Source organism: Cervus canadensis, chromosome 2 (genome assembly GCF_019320065.1).
Source record: "Cervus canadensis isolate Bull #8, Minnesota chromosome 2, ASM1932006v1, whole genome shotgun sequence".
In the NCBI taxonomy this organism is placed as follows: Eukaryota; Metazoa; Chordata; class Mammalia; order Artiodactyla; family Cervidae; genus Cervus; species Cervus canadensis.
Genome location: NC_057387.1, coordinates 72,799,090 through 72,826,727, shown reverse-complemented (window position 1 = coordinate 72,826,727; position 27,638 = coordinate 72,799,090).

The window sequence follows — 27,638 nt, the reverse complement described above, 5'->3', positions numbered from 1 at the left end:
TGGGTGCAATCTCAAAAATGACAGAATGATTTCTTTTCATTTCCAAGGCAAACCATTCAATATCACAGTAATCCAAGTCTATGTACCAACCATTAATGCCAAAGAAACTCAAGTTGAATGGTTCTATGAAGACCTACAAGACCTTCTAGAACTAACATCAAAAAAAAAAAAAAAAAGATGTCCTTTTCATCATAGCGGACTGGAATACAAAAATAGGAAGTCAAGAGATACCTGCAGTAACAAGTGTAAACACAAGACAGTTTAAATTCACTCAGGGAAATTTTTAAAATTCTACTTACATGTATGAACCAACTGGCTTCATTAATAAAATGTTGCTGATTATCCTTCTCTATCAGTCGTCTCTGCTACAAAACTGATACAGAAGTGCAGTGAACCAAACCTGGAGTCAGTCCAGGGTTGGAATCTCAGATTTGCCACTTGCTAGTTGTGTGACCTTTCATCTCAGACATTACTGTTGTTTGTCTTCCATCTTTAGAAGTTTAATATGGATCTTTTTTATTCATTTCTCATCATGTTTACGTTCTTCTATACTTTCTTGAACATATGGAACATATTTATAGAAGCCATTTTAACATCCTTGTCTATTAGTTGTATCATCTGTGGCATTTCTGTATCTATTTCTATTGACTGATTCTCCCTGCTGCCTCCCCAGGTTTTAGGGCATATTTTCCTGCTTATTTGAATGCCTGTTACTTTTTTGTTGGGTAGGAGACATTGTAAATTTTACGTGATTGGGCACAGATTTTTTTCTCTAATAACGCTTTAAATATTTTTAGGCCTTCTTTTGAGGGCTTCCCTGGTGGCTCAGACAGTAAAGAATCTGCCTGCAATTCAGGAGACCTGGGTTCAATCCCTGGAGCAGGAAGATGCCCTGGAGAAGGGAATGGCTATACACTCCAGTATTCTTGGCTGGAGAATCCCATGGACAGAGGAGCCTGGTGGGCTACAATTCATGGGGTCACAAAGAATTGGACACAACTGAACAACAAACACTTGAGGTATGCAGTGGAGCTAAAATAGGAAACAAATTGATTCTTTTGACTTGCTTTGAATTTGTGTTAGGCAGGTCCAGAGCATCCTTTAGCGTAGGCCTGCTTTAGTCCCAGTAGGTGCTTATCAAGAGATCTTTTTACTCTGGCTACATGAATATTAAATGTCCCCAACCCTGGGTGAGTTCTGGGGATGCTCCCTTCTGATGGTTCTTCTCTTGCATTGGTAGTTTCTTGCACACAGATGCTAATAAGTTCGCAGGTAAAGATGTAAGGGAAACCTGCATGTCTCTGGAGCTCCCTTCTGTGTGACTCTTTCCTCTCCAGCACTCTGCCCCAGGAATTTTAGCTGCTTTGGCCTCCCAGACTCCAGACATTGTGTCCTCAAATAGCTGGGTTCTGTATGGGTCCTGTTCTCTTTGGTATTAGCCTGGAAACTTTATACAGACAGTGAGTTGGGGCATCCTAGGCAGGGCTCACCTCTTTTTTTGTAGGAATCACTGTCCCACTCTGCCTCTTCCTGAGTCTGAAAACAATCTTTTCATAGAGTTTGTTCAACTTATTAGCTGTTTAAAGTATAAATGTGAATATAGTCCCTGTTAGTCCACTATGGCTGGAAGCAGAAATCCACATGTCCTGCTTTATGAACCACAGTTCCACCGCTTACCGGCTGTGTGGGCCTAAGCAACTCACATAACCTCACTATCTTTAATTCCTTCAGCTGTAAAGTGGAATTGGTAGTAATAGCTATTTATAGTGCGGTTGTGCAAATTAAGTAAAATAATCCATATGATGTACTTAGTATATTGCTTGGCATGCCAGCTAGATGTAAAATTCTAGCAATGATACTGGTGCTCAGCAGACATCTGTTTAAGCTGAACTCAAAACCAGGGGTCTCTCTGTGCCACAAGTTTTATGTCTACTAATGGATCTGTTTTTACTGCTAAGTCTGATCTGGGCTTTATGAGGCTCTCCTCTCTGCTCTTTAGAGTAGTCCTAGGTAAACGATGGCCCACGGGCCACATTTGGCCTTCTGCCTACACTTTGTGAATAAAGGTTCAGTGAAACACAGTCATGGCAGTTTGTTTGTATATTGTCTGTGGCTGCTTTTGAGTAGTCATGGCAAAGATCAGATGCCTCACAAAGCCTAACATATTCACTGTCTGGTCCTTTACAGAAAAAGTGTACCAACTCCTCTCTACTGGGTGGGACAGACAAATCCCAAACACATCAGCAGATTCCTGCCTCTTTAAATCCCTTTAAATCCGAATCCCTGGCTCAGAATGATGGGCTGGGGGAGGGGGCTGCATGTGTCAGGACCTACAAGTGGCTTCTCTGAAAGAGCTTGGAGTCCATGACACTCATCCTGGGCCAAGTCTTCAGTGGGTTTCCACGCATCCTGACTGGCTCACCCTTCTCTATGACAGACACCCACTCCAGGAATTCCTGGAGTGCTGAGAGTACCAAAATGTCACAGACCAGTTAGAGGTCATAACAAGATTTAAGAAATGATGTGGATTTGTTCCTTTAATTTTGGCTTGTTAAGAGTAATTTTTATTTTATAAAAGAAAGAACATTTAATCCCTAGTGATAGTTCCCATATGGGGTCAATTTAGCTTTATGAAAAACTCATGAGAATATCCTTAGTTTTTCCCTTCTTACTGCTGATCAGCTACTATTCTGCCTACAGACAAATGTTTGGGAATAACTGGTCCATGTGTTCCTTTTAGCTCCTGATCCATCTCCCTCTGGAGCTCCTGACATGTCCATTTAGTGTCTGGCTCTGTGCTTCCTGTCCTCCTGTTGCACCCTCCTGTGGTACTGTACATTTATATCAGTAATACGTGTTAAACTGGAAACAAGTGCTCAATGTCTGTTTTCCTCACTTCTTCACGAGAAGGAACTTGATCACTGTCACTTGCAGAGTAGCTTTCAGGTATCTTAAATGTTTACTGAATGGATTTCATTTTAATTTGGGGCTGGCTTTCCTTTGGAAACTTTCTCTTATTAGATGTAGCCTTCTTGGCCTCTTACACTCTTTTCTCCTCTTGTGAACTCAGGAATCAGCTGGTTCCTCAAACTGTTTCCTGACCCATCCTCATGGTGGAAAAGAATGAATGAGGACTCCTGGGGCATCTAGGGCCATAGATCTAAGCTGCTCAACACATGGGAAATTCCTTTGAAGTCTCATATTTTAACTTGAAAATTTGTACAAATATTGTATTCTGCTACATAATATATTCATTTGTTTAGAAGAAAGGATTTTTTTTCTTAGCTACTAAACAATATAAAAAGATGATCAACATCACTAATCACTAAGGAAATGCAAATCAGCTGCTGCTGCTGCTGCTAAGTCGTTTCAGTCGTGTCCGACTCTGTGTGATCTCATAGATGGCAGCCCACCAGGCTCCCCCCATCCCTGGGATTCTCCAGGCAAGAACATTGGAGTGGGTTGCCATTTCCTTCTCCAATGCATTAAAGTGAAAAGTGAAAGTGAAGTCACTCAGTCGTGTCCGACTCTTCGCAAGCCCATGGACTGCAGCCCGCCAGGCTCCTCTGTCCATGGGATTTTCCAGGCTAGAGTACTGGAGTGCCATTGCCTTCTCTGATGCAAATCAACACACTAGAACAAATGCTACGACCACAATGAGCTACCTTTTCACATCCATCAGATGGCATATATATATATATAAAATCTGAGAATGTAAAATGCTGCAGCTGTAGACAGCATAGCAGTTGCTTAAAGTATTAAATGTAGAATTACAATGTGACCTAGCAATTCCACTTCTGGGTATACACCCAAAAGAATTGAAAGCAGGGACTCAAACAGATATTTGTTCACTGTTGTTCATATTATTCAGAAGAGTTAAAAAGATGAAAACAATCCAAATATCCATTGATGGATAAATGAATAAAAATATTATGTAAATACACAAACACAATAGAATATTTCTCAGTCTTAAAAAGAAGGGAAATTCTTATTTGTGCTACAACATAGATGAGCATTGACAACAATATGCTAAGCAAAGTAAGAAATAAGCCAGATGTGAAAGGACAAATATTGTAAGCTTCCGCTTATATGAAGTGAAGTGTGTAGAACAGTCAAATTCATACAGAGAGAAAGTAGAATGGTGGTTCCTAGGGGTTGGGGGAAGGCTATGATTTAATGGGTACAGAATTTCAGTTCGGGATGGTAAGAGGGTGGTGGATGGCAATGGGTGGTGGTCACGCAACATTGTGAATATACCTCAGAACTGTTTACTTAAAAATGGCTCCAATGGTCGATTTTAGGCTTTGCATATTTTACCACAATAAAAAAGGAAAAACAGAGGCAAAGGCTCATTTTAGAAAATTTAGAAAAACTACAGAGGGGAATAAAGAAGAAAAGACTAGTCACTTGAATTTTTATCACTAGAGATAAATCTTAAGAGTTTGTTACATATTTTTTTATGCATGTATACAAATTTTTAATGACTATAGAAACATGCTGTTTTGTACTTTTATAATCAGGGAAGGGAATTAACATTATTGAGCAACTCTATGTGCTACTTTCACCTCCTTTATTTCATTTCATTCATCAAAAAAAAAATTGTGAAATAAATAGGTTTTATACCTTCACTTTGTAGATGAGGAAACTTAGAAAAGTTTCTCAGGGTCACGTAAAAGGATAGAACAGTAATTAAAGCAAGTCTGTGTGTTCACAAAGCCATATTCTTTCCAGGATTCTTCAGTGCCTGTGGCACTGAGAAGCAGAACAAGGTGTTCAGAGACCTGGCTTATACGCATCTTACAGCAAAGGAGACTGAGAAGTGAAGAAATCAAAGTGAGTTGCTCACACATTTGGACATTACAAGCCCAAGTCCCAAATTTTCACAAGTATTTTGTGAGGCATGGGATGTGGTTTCCAAGAGAGGCAGCATCTGATTCTCCAAAGGGCACCCTGGTGTCGGCTTGGGTCAGCTGCAGCACTTGACAGGGGCATCTGCCATGTGACCAATGGGCTGCCCTGGGAATCCCACTCCCTCCTCTAGGCTTGTTCGAGAGTGCTGGAGACTCGCGTCCTCTTCTCTGTAAGAGCCCCGGAAAACTCCACTCTGAAGTCTTGGCCGCTGCTAGCTTGGACTGCTGTGTTTGTTTTGGTCCAGAGTCCCTGAGGCAGGGCCTTCCCGGAGGTGGAGATAGGGAGTGGCCAGGCAGCCATGTGGCAATCCTGCCAGCTAGCGGCCACACAGAGTATGGGCCTAAACTCAAGACACTGCCGCCTAGGGACTCAGGTTGACTCAGTCAGAGGGCACGGGTTTCACCACTTAGCGAAATGCATGATGGGAGATGGGGAGGCCTAGAGAGATTAAGTGATATGTCCAAGGTTTTGACAGAGTTGGGGTTAGAATTCTCTACCTCTTGGATCCCAGCTCATTTGAGGCATTTACTAAGCACAATCAACAACATTGAAAAATGCGCTGCTTACTAAAGAAGATGTGCAAGACCATTCCTGTTTTTCACAGCAACTCTCCAATGAAGATACTTTATAATGTCTATATTATTTATGATAAGCTTAAGGGTGGAGACATTACTTGTCCAAGGTTACACAGCTATCTGGTAATGAAATTAGGATTCACAATGAGTCGGGTTCCCCCAAGGTCAAATCATAAAAGCCTCACAATATATTAGTAGATACAGGTTATTTTAGTCTCTGTCAGTTTCTTCCAAATATTGGATAGAAAATAAATGTTTTTTGATAATATATACAGAAAAATTTTTTTACCATAATTAAAATTAGAATGAATTGAAAAAATAAAAGCCATCATGGGAGAACTGGTATTGGAGATGAACCTTAAAGGACTGTAAGGTTTCAAAAGGCAAGTGGTCCAATAATAAAAAGCATTCAGGAAGTGTGAAATGCCTAAGAAAAAGTATGGGAACAGTTTGGGAAACAGCAAATAATCCATTTTGACCAGAATCAGATATAGACTGTAATTTGGGGAGCAAGGAGATATGAGCTAGTTTGGGACTCTATTGCAAAAGGCTTGGAAGAGGAACTTGTTTCTTCTTCTTGAGCAACTGGGAGTGATGGAAAGTCTTGGTGAACAGGAGCATGGCATGTGTGACGCTACACCTTAGGAAGTATTTTTTTGGAAGCTGCATGTGGGATGGGTTATAAAAGGGCACAGTCCAAAAGGAGAGGGGCTTTGGTAACTTGTCATATGGGGTGCTGATACAGACGCATGTCTGGGAAAGGAGAGGGCGAGAACATAGGGTATCCTGTTTGTTAAGAGTAATAAAAATATGCCTTTACTGACACTATATAAAATGAACAAAATATCAATTGTCATATAAAATTATTATTTTAAAAAATTTAGGTGTGGTGGGAGTGGTGATGGAGGTTACAAAGGAAATGAAGGGCACTCATCCTGACTGTAACAGACCACCAGTAAGGAAAGTCAATCTTCAACCCCTTGAAATCGTTTCTCTCCAGAACCATGATCTACTAATTTCCTGGGATTTGACTGATTCTAGTCCTTTAGGATTTGGGTCAAAATGAGGAGAGAAAAGATTACAAAAACTCTGGCTGAGTAGGTCTTGAGTGTGGCCTCAGCATTCATAATTTTTTAAAAAAATTCTCACCACTGGCATAGACAAAAGACAAAAAAGAACTATTAAATTTGGGAAACACTCATAATTTGAAGTGTAGATGAATACATTAATCCAGCAAAAGATAGAGAGAAGATGAGGTCAGTGAGGTAGAAAGAGAGTCAGGAGCATACATTGTCACCAAATTCAAGCAAGGAGAGTTTTAAAACCAAAGGTTTAGTTAACAATATGTAATACTGGGAACAAGGGAAAGAGATCAAGACATGAAGAAAGCCCACTGCATTTAGTAATAAGAAATCACTGGTAGTCTTAAAAAGAGTTGATTCAAATGAATGATGAGTTAAGAAATATTCCAAGGAGTATTTATTACATGTGCTGTTAACAAGTGTTGTGAAGAAAAATGGTTCTATGGTCAAGTGTGCTGGACAATATTTGATTGAGTGTCCATTATTTGTCTACTCTGAACTTTTAGTTTGCAGATATTACTGTCCTGTGGAAATAGTTCTAAATAGCTATCACTTTTTTTGGAAAGAGGTTTTATATGTTTTTTATATGTTTTTTTTTTTTGGTCTGTGCTGGGTCTACGTTCTGCACAGGCTTTTCTCCAGTTGCGGAGAGCAGGGGCTACTCTCTAGTCGCAGGGCACGGGCTTCTCATTGTGGTGGCTTCTCTTCTTATGGAGCACGGGCCCTAGAGCACAGACTCAAAAGCTGTGGCACGCACAGGCTCGGCTGCTCCATGGCATGTGGAATCTTCTTGGATAAGGGATCAAACCCGTGTCTCCTGCAATTGGTGGGCGGGTTCTTTACCACTGAGCCATCAGGGAAGCCCCAACTATCAACTTTTAAAGGAACTGGTGTGTTCTGCACAGCAGAATTTTATAAATGTTATACTGAAGGTTTTGACTTTGCTTGGTTTTTGCATTTTTGTGATGGAAGAGATCTGAATATATTTGTAGGAAGAAAAGAAGCATTAGAAAAAAGGAATGTGAAGATGCAGAAGAAAGTAACTTTATATAAGGATTTAAGATAAAATGTGAAGGAAGCACTTTTTGTGAAATGTGGAACAGGATATGAATTTCCCTTTAAATAATGAGTTATTTCTTAAAAATATAAATATATGGGAATATACTTAACAGGGATTTTTCAAAATCTGTGTGGTGGAAGATAGAAAACACTGTTCAAAGACACATGTGCTCAGTTGCTTCAATCGTCTGACTCGTTTCAACCCTGTGGACTGTAGCCTGACAGACTCTTCTGTCCATGGGATTCTCCAGGCAGGAACACTGGAGTGGGTTGCCCTGCCCTTCTCCAGGAGATCTTCTCAACCCAGGGATTGAACTTTCGTCTCCTGTGTCTCCTGCATTGCAGGCATATTCTTTACCCTCTGAGCCACCTGGAAAACCCTCCAAGACACATAAAGAAGATTCAAAAGAAGAGTGACTTAATATGTTATGGCTGCCATAACAAAATACTATAGATTAGGTGGCTTGTACAACAGATGTTACTTTTCCTCACTCTTATGGAGGCTGAAAGTTCAAGACTAAGATGCCAGTAGAGGTGGATTCCTCTGAGGCTTCTCTCCTTGTTTTTCAGATGCTCATCTTCTCATGGTGTCCTCACCTGGCCTTTCTGTGCGCTTGAATACCTGTGGTGTGTCTCCCTCTTCCTTTAAGGACACCATTCCTATTGGATCAGGGTTCCACTCTTATTATCTCATTCAGCCTTAATTGTATCTTTAAAGGTGCTATATCCAAATACAGTTGCCTGGGTGGTGGGGTTAGGGCTTAAACATATGAGTGTGTGTGTGTGGAAAGCAATTCAATCAATAATAAATAGGAAAATGTTTTTTGTTGTTGGTAAGGATGCTTCAACACTATTGATGGAACCCAATAAAAATCCTCATGAGCTTCTTATGGAATTGGACAAATTGGTCCTAACATTCATATGGAAAAATAAGAAAAGAGTGAAAAGGGAAACTTCTGAATAGAGCCTAGCCCTATCAGATATTAAAAACATAAGAAAGTCTCTGTAGTTAAAACAGTATAGAACTGGCCTAGGAATAGACAGAAAATGGAAAAGAATAGAAAGTCCAGAAATAGATCCAACTATTTAAAAATATCTACTGTATCACATGATAAAGGTAGTATCTCAAAATACTGGGCAAATACAGTCTTAAATATAAATAGCTATAATCAGGGAAATTAGATAACTTTGAAAAAAAGATAAAATTAGAACCATTCCTCACAACAAACATACACAAGAATAAATCCCAAATCAATCAGGGCTTTAAACATAAAAGCAAAATATGTAATAAAGAATAAATATGAATGAACTTTACTCGAGTGTAGAGAAAAAATTTCTGTGACTGAAAGTTCGATATGATAAAAGAAAATAGTGATCAATTTAACCAAAAAAGAACAAAACTTTTTCATGACAAAGATTTATTACAAGCAAAATTTAAAAAAAAAATGACAAGCTGAGATAAGGTATTTTAAAAATATGTCAGAGATAAAGGGCTGAATCTCTATTTTATAAAGAGCATCTTAAAATTAAGGGGAAAACCCTAAATATCAATATCAAAAAAAATAGGGAAAAGATATGCAAAGATAATTCACACATAGAAGATATAAAATTGTGTTCAATTTCAGTCATGACTGCTGCTGCTGCTGCTGAGTCGCTTCAGTCGTGTCTGACTCTGCGTGACCCCATAGATGGCAGCCCACCAGGCTCCCCTGTCCCTGACTAGAGAAATGCAAATAAAAACTCTAATGAGATGCTGTTTTTCACCCATTGTATTGACCAAAATTCGAAAGCTTTGAAGTTCACTCTCAACAAGGCTATGAGGAAACATATGCTCACACATTGCTTGTGGGAATGAAAAATTATGTCAGTCATAAGGGAAAGAATCTGGCAACATTTAACAAAACTACACATTCATTAACCTTTGACCTAGCAATTCTACTTCTAAATACTATTCCTCAACATGCATATATGCACAAGGTAATTCATTGCAGTTCTATCTATAATTGCAAAATATTGGAAACTACCTATATGTCTACAATTTGGAGTCAGTTGAAAAAACTATTATACCTATAGGCAGTGGAGTACTATATAGCTATAACAAAGAATAAGGATGGCCTCTAAGAACAGATGACTTCTAAAAAATGTTAAAGTGCAATAAAGCATTTCTAGTATGCTATTTTTCATGTAAGATTGAAAGGAAAATGTATATTTATTTGTTGTTTCAATAAGAAATAGAAAGAATGAGTCAGAAAACAACAGACTGGTTACCTACATGGGATTGTGGGAGTAGGGACCAATGGGTTAAAAGAACTATAGGAGTGAGTGACCCTTCTCTGAATATACCTATTTGTATGGTTTTGACTTCTGAAAGCATTTTAATACTCTACAAGTTTGAAAAATAAATTAATTATTAAGGAGGAGGCAGGCTAAGCCTAAAAGCAATTGAAAAAATAATCTAATTTTAAGTGACTATTCTAATTTTTAAGAGGGACAGTAAGAAAAAGGAAGGGAAAGGAAAGCAAGAGGAGAACGAGAAGGAGGAGAAAGGAAGAAGCAAGTTAATTAATGAGCACGATATTTTACTATATACCATTAGTCATGGCCAGAATAGGGTATGTAGAGTCGCCTGTGTTGGGATAGTGGAGTAGGGGAGATGAGATTGGAAAAAAAAAAAATTGACTCATTTTAGTAGTTTTGTTTATTATAGTAGTACTGGCAAAATTCTGAAACTATTTTAGATGTGTCATAGGATTGAGCAAATAGATACATAGTATCTTGTTGGAAACCAGAATTCTTTTCTGTGGCAAATAGCCATAAAAATATGAACTACGGAAGAGAAAAAAAAAACTCCAGGCATGAATTGGAATTGTAAGCATCAGTGTGAACACTTGATATCTTAAAAAAATATGTGGAGACTTCTCTAGTGGTCCAGTGGCTAAAACTACAAGCTTCCAATGGAGGGAACCCGGGTTTGATCTCTGGTTAGGGAACTAGATCCTACATGCTGCAGCTAAGAGTTTGCATGGAGCAACTAAAAATCCGCCGTGACAAAGACTGAAGATCCTGTGTGCAGCAAAGACTCAGCACAGCTAAATAAAATTTAATAACATGTATGTGTGCATGCCTGTGTATTTTTATTTTTAAATGTTTTTGTCTATATGAACATTTGCATGCATGTATATGCATAGATTTTCTATTACTGGTTGAAAGAGCCAAGAAACAGAGATCCCTCTGGCCTTAGTAGGACTGACCATACATTATCCCCCAGATCTTGATCTCTACACCATTCCCTGCTAAAAGAAAGTAGGGTTCTTTAGAAAAATGGTTGATTTCTAGAAGTGGAGCAGGATACATACAAGTGAACCTGGAATATCTTATTATATCAGATAGTAAGAAATGTTGGGGGGAAAAGACATCACAAGGATATGGGAGCTAGCTTTGAAGAGCTCCCACTCGCCAAATCGGGGAGTGTCTAAGCAGCAAAATAATTAAGTTAAAAAATGAAATCTAAACCATTGAAAAGACAGTGATTCATGAGTCTGTACTGATGATAGATAAATGGGGAAGAAGGAAGGGCTCTTGCATACAGAAGAATGACAAAGACCAAGTGTTCTGGAGTGAAAAAAAATCACAAATTTTGCAACCATCATAGTGAAGGTTGGATTAGCCGAGGATCTTCCATATATGCTAAATCTGAAGAGAAATTTTGCTTTGGAACAGAGTATTTGTATGGTCTTTTAGTGTCTTCTCACAGACTGCTTATTAGTTGCAAAGAGGAATAAAAAACAATAAATAGTGGAGAAGTCAGGCAACCCTTTGACCAGGTGGTCAGAACTAGTGTCTCCAACGAGGGACAGACAGAAGTCATGGAGCTCCAAATGTGATACCTCGAGAAGGACATAACATCACCTATGCATTAGCTGGCCGTGAAAGAATTTAATCATATGGAAATATCAGACAGTCACAAAATGAGAAATTTTCTGTTTTTAAAAAAGGGAGGTGGGGCTGTATTCTTCAAAAATGTTAGTCTTAAAAAACACGGAAAGACTGTAGGACCATTCCAGACAAAAGGAGGCTGAAGAACTACGACAGCTAAATACAGTACTGACCTGAGCGGGAAGGAGAAAGATCGTATGACATCCCTTATATGTGGAACCTAAAATGAAATGATACAAATGAGCTTAACAAAACAGAAAGAGATGCACAGACTTAGAGAATGAACTTATGGCTGCCAGGGGGAAGGTATAGTTAGGGAGTTTGGGATGGACATGTATATACTGCTATATTTAAAATGGTTAACCAACTAAGACCTACCGTATAGCACATGGAACTCTGCTCAATGTTATGTGGCAACCTGGATGGGAGGGCAGTCTGGGAGAGAATGGATACACGTATGTGTGTGGCTGAGTTCCCTCCCCGTTCACCTGAAACTATCACAACATTGTTGGTAATTGGCTATACCCCAATTCGAAATAAAAAGCTTTAAAAAAATAAATACACTGGATCTTGTATTGGAAAACATCAGTAGATCAACTGATAACATTGGAATATGGATAGTAGATTTATATAATTGATTATTTGAGACACTATCCCTATTTTAAGGAAATAACACATTGAAGTATTTAGGGGTAAAGTGCTATGATGGACAACCATATGTGACAGAGTAAAAATGGATAGATCTGGCGAAATCATATGGTATATGAGTATTCATTTGTACTATTTTTATTTTTTCAACTTTTTGTAAGCTTGAACTTATTTCCAAATAAAAAGTCAATGTAAAAATGACACATTTTATGAGCACATTAAGAATAACTAGTGAGGATCTAAAGCATCTATTTTGCAGGTGGGACAAATGGATGCTAATTATTATGGCAGTTAGACAAAGCCCTCTAGAAAACATTTGCTTGGTTAGTAATTAGACAAACAGAAAACAAACTTGCAGTGTTATACAATCGTTGTTCAAAGGCAACTTAAATGTCTTTTCTTTCTAGTCCATCTGTTTCTGATGCCACAGGAAAAGCTATAAATATTTCAAAATAACTTGAGAAAAGCAATTAAAAAGTTCTCATTCTTAAAATCAAATAGAATTGCTTATTCAATAAGATATAATATAGCATTCATTTGGCAGAGGTAAGCAAGATTAATTCAAAGGTAAATAACAAAGCTAATTTCTTAGATGACTAGCAAGTCTCAGTGAAGTGAAGTCAAAGTCGCTCAGTCATGTCTGACTCTTTGCGACCACCTGGACTATAAGTCCATGAAATTCTCCAAGCCAGAATACTAGAGTGGGTAGCCATTCCCTTCTCCAGGGGATCTTCCCAACCCAGGAATCAAACCCAGGTCTCCCACATTGCAGGTGGATTCTTTACCATCTGAGCCACCAGGGAAATCCAGCAAGTCTAATGGAAATTATTTTCAACCAAGAAATACCTAAGATACCCACAGCTAGTTGTCTTATTAAATGGAAAATAATAATTAATGTTTAGTATCACAGGACAAACTTCCTCCAACTGCTGTTTGGATGGTATATCTTTAACAAGATATTTTTTTCCCTTTAAGTTGTGCATTATTTATTTTTGAGCAATTGTTCATCATATCAGACACCTTTTGTGTGCTTCTTACTTGTCTCTAAGGCCTTTGACCAGTTGTTTCAACCCCAGGCACTGACTAACCAGCTGTGCATGAATTGGGACCAATTCCTCAGAACAACCTGACATCACTTTACCTTCTGTCCTCTTTGCACATCCCTCACCTGATGTTCTGAAGACACTGGCATGAAACACTTAAGATATGCTCTGTGTCCACATACATGCAACTCAGTTGTAAGGAGAAAATTAATGTCCCACTCAGCAAAACTTTGACAATGGGAGACTGAGCCAGTCTGGATGAACTGTTCCATGAAACAGCTTTTTATATACTCTCTTGAAAGAAGGTACCATAAAATCTGCGTTTCCTAGGTGACTCAGAGGTAAAGAACCCACCTGCAAATGCTGTACCCAAGGGAGTTTCGGGTTCCATCTCTGGGTCAGGAAGATTTGGAGGAGGAAATGGCAACTTACTACAGTATTCTTGTCAGGATAATCCCATAGACAGAGGAGGGCTACTGTAGGTGGGCTACAGTTCATGGAGTTGCAAAGAATCAGACATGACTGAGTGACTGAGCGCACGCACACACACACACATGCTATAATATCTAGGAGTCAGTTGTGTTTAATAGCAAGGTGACTTGCTCAACAATATTACTTTTTGGATTGACTTTCTCTTTTTCCCTGCCTCTTTTCCCATTCCCCTCATTCTTGCTCCCTGGGATTGCATTCTATAATGAAGTAGTAATGCAAAAGCTTTGCCTCAGGCTCTGCTTTTTTGGGGGGGTCCGGGTTAATAGTGACTAGTCGCTCAATGGATATTGGAAAGTATGGGAAAATCGTTAAGTACTTTGCATTTTTATTTTGAGGCTTAGCACCCTCTAGTGGAAGCTATTCTTCATGTTCAATCTTACCAAGGGAGCCCCCAAAGATTTTTGTCGTGTGTGTGTGTGTGTGTGTGTGTGTATTCACACTTGCTGTTTAGCATTCCCAGGCAGAAAAAGATCTGGCTGATGCAACAGAAAATAAAGAGGGTTACCATCCTGTTTGTGTCCATTCTAGGTGCCAGAGTCTATATATTTCTACTGATACCTGGAGGAGTACTTGTATAACAGAACAAGTAAGACTGACTGAACCTGCGTCATGCATTATACATAAACAGAAAAAAATAAATTCAAATTATTTACAGCAAGACATCTGATGAACCTCCCAGAGACTCTTCACCAATAATAGATTTTCTTGGAAATATCTTATGTTGCTTTTGCCTTGTATGGTCTATTTTCTGGTATCAAGGCAGTCGTTACCGAAAGCCCACTGTCTTCATCTCTGCCAATGCTCAGAGCTGATTTTAAATACCCCTTCTTTATCAGTGAAGATTCGATTTTCTCAAATGTCCACCACAGCCTGCTATTAATCTCAGAAATCAGGTTCACCTAAAAGAGACAGTTATATTCTGTTTCACTACCCTGTGTCCCCTTCTGCTTTTTGTGGCAATGGTATCCGATTTGGCTGTGGGATATGTAACCCTCCTCCATTTTCAGTCACGAATGTCTTTTTGAAGATGACTTAAGCCTCAGGCTACAGGATCCAATTAGCTTATTTAATCACCCTAAGCAATAATAATTGGTTCAATGTTGAGCATAGACCCAAATCAAGACCATAAAAGTTAAAGAGATTTAATTTTGAATTTTTATTCAACTCTTTGGGAAGAGACTGTTCTCTTATACTGAATTAGTCTTATGATGGTATGAATCTGAAGTTGTCTAGGAGCCACCATGGAAAGTCTGAGAAAGTCCATCAGGAGGAAGTAGAATTGAGAGATAAATCCTGGTGATATCATCTGATTCTTAAATGAGGCTCCCGGTGAGGCCGGACTCTCTAATAGATTAGGTGAAGCAATATCTTCTCTTCTTTATTTAAGTTAGATTAAATTGGGCTTCTTCATTACTTGTGACTAAAAGATTCCTAATTGGTAAACTATTTAATTCTTGAAGTAACAATTTTGGCCTTCAACCTGATTCTCTTTTAGTGTTTATTATTTTAGTGAATGCCTTTATTATTCACCCAGTGTGCTAGCTAGAAACCTAGGAGTCATCTTGACACCTTTCCCTTTCCCAAGCTCCAGATCTGATATGCCAATGAGTTTTGGATATTTTGCCATTTAGATATTTTTTTAATCTATCTACACCTCTTTGTTTAAGATAGCGTCATCTTTCATCTGGGCTATTAAAACAAACTCCTCAATACCTTTTAATATTTCTTTGTGCATCCTTCAATCTGTTCTCCATTCTTCACCCAGAGGAATTTTTTCAAAGTAAAAGTCCTAACATATCATCCTCCTCCTGTCCCAATTCTATGATTAAAGCCCTCCTGTTACATTTAGAATAATGAAAACTCATGTAAGATGATTTAGCTCTTACCTACCTGTTCTAGTCCATCTTAAACCCCTTCCGTAGTCACTAAGGGCCACTGTACACGTTGATTCTTCTGCTTGGAATGTTCTCCCCTCTCTTTTTCAGGTCTTAACTGAACCATGTCCTCAAATAGATCTCCTCTGACCTCTTGGATTAAGTTTAAGAAGACTATTCTAGCCTCTTCTATCACTGTGTGCTTGATTTGAGATATATTCCAAATTAGGGATGATTCCTCTTTCTTGACCATATTTTTAATGAGAATGAGATGCTATGACAGAAACCAGTCAAAAATAGTCACACATCATTTTGTCAACTATTAAAAGCAGTGACCAAACTATACTTTGCTATTACCTGCTCTGAAGGTAATTTTTTTTTTTTTTGTCTGAAGGTGGTCCTGATCTCAGAGCAGGTGTTGACAGGACAGACATGTAGCTGAACGATGAGAGGAGGCAGTGAGGTGGGAGGTGAATGTGAAAAATGACTGATATAGAGTAGATGCATCAGGTGTCCTAGTTCTTTTTTTATAACCTGCTAAATGGGAAGAGGTTGTGACTAATCTTATTAATCCTGGCTTAGAGAAAAATTTTTATAATTTCACTCTAATGTGCAAGTGTGAAGTCCATATCATCATCCCAGAATAGACTTAATGGATCTTGTGGTAGCTAATGAAGTGTGTTGTCCACATGTTCCTTGAAGTGAGAATAAGCTGCAAAGAGAATAGGTAGCTGACAGCTACCAGATGCTGAAATTCTGGGATCCTCTGACGTGTTCATGATAAGGAGGTTACATGCTCCCTGGGCTGCTCAAATCCAATAACTGAGTATGGCAGGTATATAAGAGCTGGGCCATTGCTGCCCAGCATGAGGCTCCTCTAAGAGACAAACTTTCTCTTGAATGCTCCATTGGCCTGGTCAAAGCTTTCTGAGATCTGCTCTGCCGTGTGGGGCCTCTGCCTACCCAATCCTCCTTCCTTCTCTCATTTCGCAAGTGTCAGGTAAGCATCATGGTCTGAAGGTTTTCCCCATCCACTCTTTGCTCCTTCTCCTTTATGCTTTATAGCTGTTTCCTCCAATTAATTATTTATATATCTAATTCTTATCCGGGCTTTTGCCTTCTGAAGGATCTGAAATAGCAAACACATTCAGCTGGGAGAATTCTTGAGGAAGAAAAGGGTTGGAGTGCTTTCCTCTCTCCTTTGGCCATATCTGGAGGAAAAAAAGTAGAAGATATGTTTGGGGGAGAATATCCTTTCTTGACCACTAGGACTCTGTCATGGCTAATTGGCTGTATACTCCTGAGTTGATCATCATCTTCATGGAGTTTATTCCAGATCTCCCAATGAGGAAGATTCACAGATCTGGATAGGAATGGACTTGTTTCTGAGCAGTGGTCTAGGGATTTATGGTTTCCATGAAGTATCTGGCTGCATCCTCCACCTGACAGCCATCTTACCTACAACTGTGATGAATGTGGTCCATTTGGCAGATGCTTTTTCTTCCCTTTCTATTTATCTTTTGATGTCCCTGTGTTCCTGGTCTTGAGATCTGTGGATGTGGCTGTGATTCTATTGTTTATGCTTCTCAAGAAACATGGGGTGTATGTGTGTGGTGGGAAGTAGCTTTGGGGACTGAGTCTTGCTCTCTTCTGCCTTTCTTGGCCAACACCTTTCCCTTCTAAAATTCCTTTCCTCAGGTTCTGGTTGTAGGCCCTGAGGCTCAGCAGGTAAGCAGCTGGCAAGCAAGGTGCCAGTCTCCTCTCCCTGTAGTCTCACCATACCACAGCCGTCTCATGGAGTGCCCTCCAAACCAGGAGTGAGGGAGTAAGGGTTTATGCCACAGACTCAGGCATCCAGGAACTTGGATCTGAACCCCCAAAGCTCTTCTTGTTCTTCAGCTCATTTTTATCTTTACATTCCTTCCCCTGTGCTGCACTTGGTCACTCAGTCGTGTCTGACTGACTCTTTGTGACCCCATGAAATGTAGCCTGCTAGGCTCCTCTGTCTATGGGGGTTCTCCAGGCAAGAATACTGGAGTGGGTTGCCATGCCCTCCTCCAGGGAATCTTCCCAACCCAGGGATCAAACCCAAGTCTCCAGCATTGTGGGGGAATTCTTTACCATTTGACCTACCAGGAAAACCCAGGAATACTGGAGTGGACAGCCTATCCCTTTTCCGGGGGATCTTCTTGACACAGGAATCACACCAGGGTCCTCTGCATTGCAGGTGAATTCTTCACCAGCTGAGCTACCAGGGAAGCCCATTTCTTCAGAGAATAAAGTCTGGGAAGCTGAGCCACTCTAGTTTGCTCAGATTTTTGTGTGTATGTGTGTCTCACACTGTAAGTTCTTCATTGAGCTTAATCTAAGCCATGAAGTAGGTATGAGGAAAGCAGGAAAGAAAAGTTAAAATGGGTGTCTTAAGTGTTATCACAGGTTAAACATATATCTTACAAATCAACTATGGCACCAAACTTATTGAGTTATGAGGACTCAATAATTCATATAAAGTATTTAGAATGGTACTTGGGCATATTAAACAACCAATAATATTAGCTATAATTCTATACTAATTAAAAATTCAGGTGAAAATAGAAAGCAATTTTATTATGCAAAAATCTTATTATGATTGTTGTTCAGTTTGCTAAGTCACATCCGACTCTTTGTGACCCCAGGGACTGCAGCACACCAGGCTTCCCTGTCCATCACTATCTCCTGGAGCTTGCTCAAACTCATGTCCATTCACTTGGTGATGCCATCAATCATCTCATCCTCTGTCGCCCTGCCTTCAGTCTTCTCCTGCCTTCTCCTCCTGCCTTCAATCTTTCCCAGCATCAGGGTCTTTTCCAATGAGTTGACTCTTTGCATCAGGTAGCCAAAGTATTGGAAATCCAGCTTCAGCATCAGTCCTTCCAGTGAATATTCAGGGTTGATTTCCTTTAGGATTGACTAGTTTGATCTCCTTGCTGTCCAAGGGACTCAAGAGTCTTCTCCAACACCACAATTCAAATAATTCTTCAGCTCTCAGCCTTATTTATGGTCCAACTCTCACAATCCATACATGACTACTGGAAAAACCATAGCTTTGACTAGATGAAACTTTGTTGCCAGGAGCCAACACACGAGACCCTACCCCTAAAAAGGCCATAAGGGAGAAAACTTGATGGGCAAGGCGGATCAGGTTTTCAGGGGTTTCGAAAACGTCACCTCACGAGATCCTACCCCTAACAAGGCTGTAAGGGAGAAAACCTGACGGGCAAGGCGGATCAGGTTTTCAGGGGTTTTCGAAAAGGCCAGCTCACGATATCCCACCCATGACAAGGTCACGAGGAGAAAGCCTGACAGGCAAGGCAGATCAGGTTTTCAGGGATTTCAAAAAGCTGCCCCCGGCTCTCACCTTAAAGATGATATCTGTCTTTCTGATGCCTGCCCCAATGGACTACTCGCTAATTTCTCTGACACAGGCAGGAAGGCCTTCCCCGATCTCTTCCCAAATAAGAATCAATTTAGAAATTAAATCAATAAGTTTCCCAGGTGGTGGTATTTTATGAGATTATTTAGGGTGAAAGGAGTGTTTTAATTTAAACTCCTTTGCTGGTAGTTTGTTAGCCAAATGCATTTATGCGCTTGGTATTAATATGCATGATTGCTTATAATATCCTAATCATAAAATAGCATAAAGAACCTGATTATATAAAAGCCCTAATAGATATAGAGCCCTTTTAAGGGGTAAAAGAGTCCTATTAGAAAACATAAGAAAAATTATTCTATAGGTGGTTATTGGGTTGTGATTTGCTTGCTGTATTTTTGCCTTTAATGTGCTAAGGTTGTGTTATAAAAATCATTGTTAACATAGTTAAAGATCTAGAGAAATAAGAACTTAGCCCTAGTGTGGTAACAATGAGATGGTTGTTAATTGTCAGCCAGGAGTACTAGGCAGAAGCTGCCTCACTGAAGCTGCAGAGTCTGTATGGGGTAAAATTCTTAGATAAATGCAACTGACAACTTTTGCAGAAAGATTAATTTTTGTATTAACAAGAATATAATTCTACTCTGTACTATTTCCCTATGACCCTGTTACCTTTCAGTTAAGGTCACCATAAAAACGGAAAATAGGTTTACAATCACCTGACCTGCATGAAATGTTAATAGCCTCAAGGTCAGAAGATCATGTGCTAAAAATTACTATAGAATTAGAAAGCAAAAAAATCCTGCTTTTCCTAAAAATCAAAATGATGTAGTGCTAAGCCTGTGTAATCATGAGTAAGCATCTTGTACTTTGCAAACGTTCTGTGAAAGGGTATAAAACCGGTTGTCAAAAAGTAAAACACAGATTTGGCCCTATCAAGACTGGTCTCACGTGTCTTCTCTCTCTCTTGCCGACGCCGTTCATCCTGAGGGTACCCCCTGGATCCTGCCGAGGCTGGACCCCGGCACTTTGTTGGCAAAGTAATGTCTCTGATTTTTAATATGCTATCTAGGTTTGTCATGGCTTTCCTTCCAAGGAGCAAGTGACTTTTAATTTCATGGCTGCAGTCACTGTCTACAGTGATCTGGAGCCCCCCAAAATAAAGTCTGTCACTGTTTCCATCATTTCCCCATCTCTTTTCCATGAAGTGATGGGACCGGGTGCCATGATCTTAGCTTTTTGAATGTTAAGTTTTTTTTTTAATTAATTTATTTATTTTTTCAGTGGGTTTTGTCATACATTGACATGAATCAGCAATAGATTTACACGTATTCCCCATCCCGATCCCCCCTCCCCCCTCCCTCTCCACCCGATTCCTCTGGGTCTTCCCAGTGCACCAGGTTCGAGCACTTGTCTCATGCATCCCACCTGGGCTGGTGACCTGTTTCACCATAGATAATATACAAGCTGTTCTTTCGAAACATCCCACCCTCACCTTCTCCCACAGAGTTCAAAAGTCTGTTCTGTACTTCTGTGTCTCTTTTTCTGTTTTGCATATAGGGTTGTCGTTACCATCTTTCTAAATTCCATATATATGTGTTAGTATGCTGTAATATTCTTTATCTTCCTGGCTTACTTCACTCTGTATAATGGGCTCCAGTTTCATCCATCTCATTAGAACTGATTCAAATGAATTCTTTTAATGGCTGAGTAATATTCCATGGTGTATATGTACCACAGCTTCCTTATCCATTCATCTGCTGATGGGCATCTAGGTTGCTTCCATGTCTGGCTATTATAAACAGTGCTGTGATGAACATTGGGGTGCACGTGTCTCTTTCAGATCTGGTTTCCTCAGTGTGTATGCCCAGAAGTGGTATTGCTGGGTCATATGGCAGTTCTATTTCCAGTTTTTAAGAAATCTCCACACTGTTCTCCATAGCGGCTGTACTAGTTTGCATTCCCACCAACAGTGTAAGAGGGTTCCCTTTTCTCCACACCCTCTCCAGCATTTATTGCTTGGTAGACTTTTGGATAGCAGCCATCCTGACTGGCATGTAATGGTACCTCATTGTGGTTTTGATTTGCATTTCTCTGATAATGAGTGATGTTGAGCATCTTTCATGTGTTTGTTAGCCATCTGTATGTCTTCTTTGGAGAAATGTCTGTTTAGTTCTTTGGCCCATTTTTTGATTGGTCATTTATTTTTCTGGAATTGAGCTGCAGGAGTTGCTTGTATATTTTTGAGATTAATCCTTTGTCTGTTTCTTCATTTGCTATTATTTTCTCCCAATCTGAGGGCTGTCTTTTCACCTTACTTATAGTTTCCTTTGTAGTGCAAAAGCTTTTAAGTTTCATTAGGTCCATTTGTTTAGTTTTGCTTTTATTTCCAATATTCTTGGAGGTGGGTCATAGAGGATCTTGCTGTGATTTATGTCGGAGAGTGTTTTGCCTATGTTCTCCTCTAGGAGTTTTATAGTTTCTGGTCTGACATTTAGATCTTTAATCCATTTTGAGTTAATTTTTGTGTATGGTGTTAGAAAGTGTTCTAGTTTCATTCTTTTACAAGTGGTTGACCAGTTTTCCCAGCACCACTTGTTAAAGAGGTTTTCTTTTTTCCATTGTATATCCTTGCCTCCTTTGTCAAAGATAACGTGTCCATAGGTTCGTGGATTTATCTCTGGGCTTTCTATTCTGTTCCATTGATCTATATTTCTGTCTTTGTGCCACTACCACACTGTCTTGATGACTGTGGCTTTGTAGTATAGGTCTGAAGTCAGGCAGGTTGATTCCTCCAGTTCATTCTTCTTCTCAATTACTTTGGCTATTCGAGGTTTTTTGTATTTCCATAAAAATTTGAAATTTATTTGTTTCTAGTTCTGTGAAAAATATACGTTGGTAGCTTGATAGGATTGCACATGAATCTAAGGATTGCTTTGGTAGAAATAGCCATTTTGATCAACTATTGATCTCTTCCAATCCATGAGCATGCGTATGTTTTCTCCATTCTGTTTGTGGTCCTCTTTGATTTCTTTCATCAGTGTTTTATAGTTTTTTCTAATGTATAGGTCTTTTGTTTCTTTAGGTAGATATATTCCTAAGTATTTTATTCTTTTGTTGCAATGGTGAATGGTATTGTTTCCTTAATTTCTCTTTCTGTTTTTTCATTGTTAGTATATAGGAATGCAAGGGATTTTTGTGTGTTAATTTTATATCCTGCAACTTTACTATATTCATTGATTAGCTCTAGTAATTTTCTGGTAGAGTCTTTAGGGTTTTCTATGTAGAGGATCATGTCATCTGCAAACAGTGAGAGTTTCACTTCTTCTTTTCCTATCTGGATTCCTTTTACTTCTTTTTCTGCTCTGATTGCTGTGGCCAAAACTTCCAACACTATGTTGAATAGTAGTGGTGAGAGTGGGCACCCTTGTCTTGTTCCTGATTTCAGGGGAAATACTTTCAATTTTTCACCATTGAGGGTGATACTTGCTGTGGGTTTGTCATATATAGCTTTTATTATGTTGAGGTATGTTCCTTCTATTCCTGCTTTCTGGAGAGTTTTAATCATGAATGGGTGTTGAATTTTGTCAAAGGCTTTCTCTGCATCTATTGAGATAATCATATGGTTTTTACCTTTCAATTTGTTAATGTGGTGTATTACATTGATTGATTTGCGGATATTAAAGAATCCTTGCATTCCTGGGATAAAGCCCACTTGGTCGTGGTGTATATTTTTTTAATAGTTGTGGATTCTGTTTGCTAGATTTTGTTAAGATTTTTGCATCTATGTTACAGTGATATGCCTGTAGTTTCTTTTTTTGTGGGCAATCTTGTCTGGTTTGGAATTAGGGTGATGGGGCCTCATAGAATATTTGGAAGTTTACCTTCCTCTGCAATTTTCTGGAAGAGTTTGAGTAAGGTAGGTGTTAGCTCTTCTCTAAAATTTTGGTAGAATTCAGCTGTGAAGCCATCTGGTCCTGGGCTTTTGTTTGCTGGAAGATTTTTGATTACAGTTTCGATTTCCTTGCTTGTGATGGGTCTGTTAAGATCTTCTATTTCTTCCTGGTTCAGTTTTGGAAGGTTATACTTTTCTAAGAATTTGTCCATTTCATCCAAGTTGTCCATTTTATTGGCATAGAGCTGCTGGTAGTAGTCTCTTATGATCCTTTGTATTTCAGTGTTGTCTGTTGTGATCTCTCCATTTTCATTTCTTATTTTGTTAATTTGGTTTTTCTCTCTTTGTTTCTTAATGAGTCTTGCTAATGGTTTGTCAATTTTGTTTATTTTTTCAAAAACCAGCTTTTAGCTTTGTTGATTTTTGCTATGGTCTCTTTAGTTTCTTTTGCATTTATTTCTGCCCTGATTTTTAAGATTTCTTTCCTTCTGCTAACTCTGGGGTTCTTCATTTCTTCCTTCTCTAATTGCTTTAGGTGTAGAGTAGGTTATTTATTTGGCTTTTTTCTTGTTTTCTTGATGTGAGCTGTATGCTATGAACCTCCCTTAGCACTGGCTTTTTACAGTGTCCCCATAGGTTTTGGGTTGTTTGTGTTTTCATTTCATATCTTCTATGCATATTTTGATTTCTTTTTTGATTTCTTCTATGATTTGTTGGTTATTCATAAGCGTGTTATTTAGCCTCCATATGTTTGAATTTTTAACAATTTTTTTCCTGTAATTGAGATGTAATCTTACTGCACTGTGGTCAGAAAAGATGACTGGAATGATTTCATTTTTTTTGAATTTTCCAAGACCAGATTTATGGCCCAGGATGTGATCTATTCTGGAGAAGGTTCCGTGTGCACTTGAGAAAAAGGTGAAGTTGATTGTTTTGGGGTGAAATGTCCTATAGATATCAATTAGGTCTAGCTGGTCCATTGTGTCATTTAAGGTTTGTGTTTCCTTGTTAATTTTCTGTTTAGTTGATCTATCCATAGTTGTGAGTGGGGTATTAAAGTCTCCCACTATTATTGTGTTACTATTAATTTCCTCTTTCATACTCGTTAGTGTTTGCCGTACATATTGCGGTGCTCCTATGTTGGGTGCATATATATTTATAATTGTTATATCTTCTTCTTGGATTGATCCTTTGATCATTATGTAGTTCCTTCTTTGTCTCTTTTCACAGCTTTTATTTGAAAGTCTATTTTATCTGATATGAATATTGCGACTCCTGCTTTCTTTTGGTCTCCGTTTGCATGAAATATTTTTTTCCAGCCCTTCACTTTTAGTCTGTATGTGTCTCTTGTTTTGAGGTGGGTCTCTTGTAGACAGCATATATAGGGGTCTTGTTTTTGTATCCATTCAGCCAATCTTTGTCTTTTGGTTGGGGCATTCAACCCATTTACATTTAGGGTAATTATTGATAGGTGTGGTCCCGTTGCCATTTACTTTGTTGTTTTGGGTTCACGTTTATACAACCTTTCTGTATTTCCTGTCTAGAGAAGATCCTTTAGCATTTGTTGAAGAGCTGGTTTGGTGGTGCTGAATTCTCTCAGCTTTTGCTTATCTGTAAAGCTTTTGAATTCTCCTTCATATCTGAATGAGATCCTTGCTGGATACAGTAATCTAGGTTGTAGGTTATTCTCTTTCATTACTTTCAGTATGTCTTGCCATTCCCTTCTGGCCTGGAGGGTTTCTATTGATAGATCAGCTGTTATCCTTATGGGAATCCCTTTGTGTGTTATTTGTTGTTTCTCCCTTGCTGCTTTTAATATTTGTTCTTTGTGTTTGATCTTTGTTAATTTGATTAATATGTGTCTTGGGGTGTTTCGCCTTGGGTTTATCCTGTTTGGGACTCTCTGGGTTTCTTGGACTTGGGTGGCTATTTCCTTCCCCATTTTAGGGAAGTTTTCAGCTATTATCTCCTCGAGTATTTTCTCATGGCCTTTCTTTTTGTCTTCTTCTTCTGGGACTCCTATGATTCGAATGTTGGGGCGTTTCACATGTCCCAGAGGTCCCTGAGGTTGTCCTCATTTCTTTTTATCCTTTTTTCTTTTTTCCTCTCTGCTTCATTTATTTCCACCATTTTATCTTCTACCTCACTTATCCTATCTTCTGTCTCCGTTATTCTACTCTTGGTTCCCTCCAGAGTGTTTTTGATCTCATTTATTGCATTATTCATTTTTAATTGACTCTTTTTTATTTCTTCTAGGTCTTTATTAAACATTTCTTGCATCTTTTCAATCTTTGTCTCCAGGCTATTTATCTGTAACTCCATTTTGTTTTCAAGATTTTGGATCATTTTTATTATCATTATTCTAAATTCTTTTTCAGGTAGATTCCCTATCTCCTCCTCTTTTGCTTGACTTGGTGGGCATTTTTCATGTTCCTTTACCTGTTGGGTATTTCTTTGCCTTTTCATCTTGTTTAGATTGCTGTGTCTGGAGTGGGCTTTCTGTATTCTGGAGGTCTGTGGTTCCTTTTTATTGTGGAGGATTTACCCAGTGGGTGGGGTTAGACGATTGGCTTGTCAAGGTTTCCTGGTTAGGAAAGTTTGCGTCGGTGTTCTGGTGCGTGGAACTTGATTTCTTCTCTCTGGAGAGCAATGGAGTGCTCAGTAATGAGTTTTGAGATGGGTCTATGTGTTAGGTGTCACCTTGGGCAGCCTGTATGTTGACGTTTAGGGCTATGTTCCTGCGTTGCTGGAGAATTTGCTTGGTATGTCTTGCTCTAAAACTTATTGGCTCTTGGGTGGTGGTTGGTTTCAGTGTAGGTATGGAGGCTTTTGGACGGTCACTTATTACTTAAAGTTCCATGTAGTCAGGAGTTTTCTGGTGTTCTCAGGTTTTGGGCTTAAGTCTCCTGCCTCTGGATTTCAGTTTTATTCTTCCTGTAGTCTCAGGACTTCTCCAACTACACAGCACTGATAATAAAACTTCTAGGTTAATGGCGAAAAGATTTCTCCCGTTAGGGACACCCAGAGAGGTTCACAGAGTTACATGAAGAAGAGGAGAGGGAGGAGGGAGATAGTGTTGAGCAGGAGGAGAAAAAGGGGGACTCAAGAGGAGAGAGACAGATCTACGCAGTTGTCTGTTCCCAGAATGTTCTCCGTAGCCCAGACACCCACTAGGATTCACAGAATTGGACTGGGAAGAGGAGGAGAAAGGAGGAAATAGAGGTGTTCTGAGGTAGAAAACAGAGAGTCAAGATTGGGAGAGAAAAATCAACACACTCCTGAATAAAAATGGGAACTGAATATTGGATTCTTAAATGTTCACAATTTATATCATATATTGAAAAACAAAAATTAAAAATCTAGAGTAGAGATTAGACTCTTAAAAATACTATATTAAAAACAAAAACCAAAACACACACAAAAAATTTTTTTTAATATATATGAAGTTCAGTTTAAAAAATAGGGCTTCTCTCTTTTTTTTTTTGGTAAGGTTATAGTGTATTGAAAATGAAAATTAAGGAGTAGTAGAGGAGTACTAGAGGACTTTAAAAGAAATAAGAGAAAAAGAAAAATAGAAAATAGACGAGAAAAAGGAGAAAAAAAAAGAAAGAAAGAAAAAAAAGAATTTTCCCTAATTAAAAAAATCGTAAAAATCTATGAAAATGAAAGTTAAGGAATGATGGGGGAGTAATAGGGAATTTTAAAGGAAAATAAAAGAGAAAAAATAAAAAAGAAAAAATTAAAAAAAAATTTTTTTTTTCTTATTAAAAAAAAAAAAAAGTAAAAATATATCTAGGAATTTCTCTGGAGCTGTTGCGGTCAGTGTCGGTTCGGCTCAGTTTCAGATATCTCCTCGTTCCAGCTTACAGATCTCGATATCTACAGGCCTCTTCCGGTGTAATCGGTGTTTTCTACAGGGATTTTAATCTGTTGCACCGCTCTCTCCTGAAGCGGTTCCCTTTGTTTATTTGGCTTCTGTTTGCCGGTTTCTTCAGAGCCTCATTTCCGCCCTGACACAGGCGGGCGGAGGTGGACTCTTATTCAGGTAGCTAGTTCTGTCGCGCTGCTGGGAGGGGCTGACGCTGCGGGGATGGGCTGGCGCTGCCGGGAGAGGCTGGCGCTGGTTTCTCGGTCTGCGCTGCTCAGAATCCCGGCCGCTCCTCATGGAGCGCGCCTCGCGCAGCTCCAGCCCTCGGGTGATCCACAAAAGCGCGGAACAAAAGGCTGAGTCCGCTCTTGTGCCTTCCCCGTCAGAGCGGTCCAGGCAGCCAGGAGCTCGACCGGCACACTCTCTCCGGGTGTGGCGCACCCTCTCCCACGGTCCCAATCTCGGTTTCTGCCGGCGCCAGTCGGGTGTGTGCGCCTTCTGCCCTCTGCCCCCAGCCCGTCCCCGCCCGCGTCGGTCGGGTGCCTGCGCGCTGTGTCTCGCCGCGACCTGCTCCCGCCTCCGGCGGGTCCGGGCCGGCCCGCAGTCTGCGAGCCCCTCTCCGGACTCTCTCGGTCCCCCCGTTCCGCGAACGGCCGGCAGCGAGTTCGGGCCGGTCAATTTTCTCTCTCTTCCCTGCTCTCCCACAGTTCAAGCCGGCAACTCACAAAAGCTCCCTCCGATTGTCCTCAGGGCACTCAGGCCCGGACCCTGCCCCAAACAATGCCGCCTGCTCCTCTCCGTGCCGCCCCCACTTGCTGGTGGCGGATGCGGGTGTCTGGGGCACTT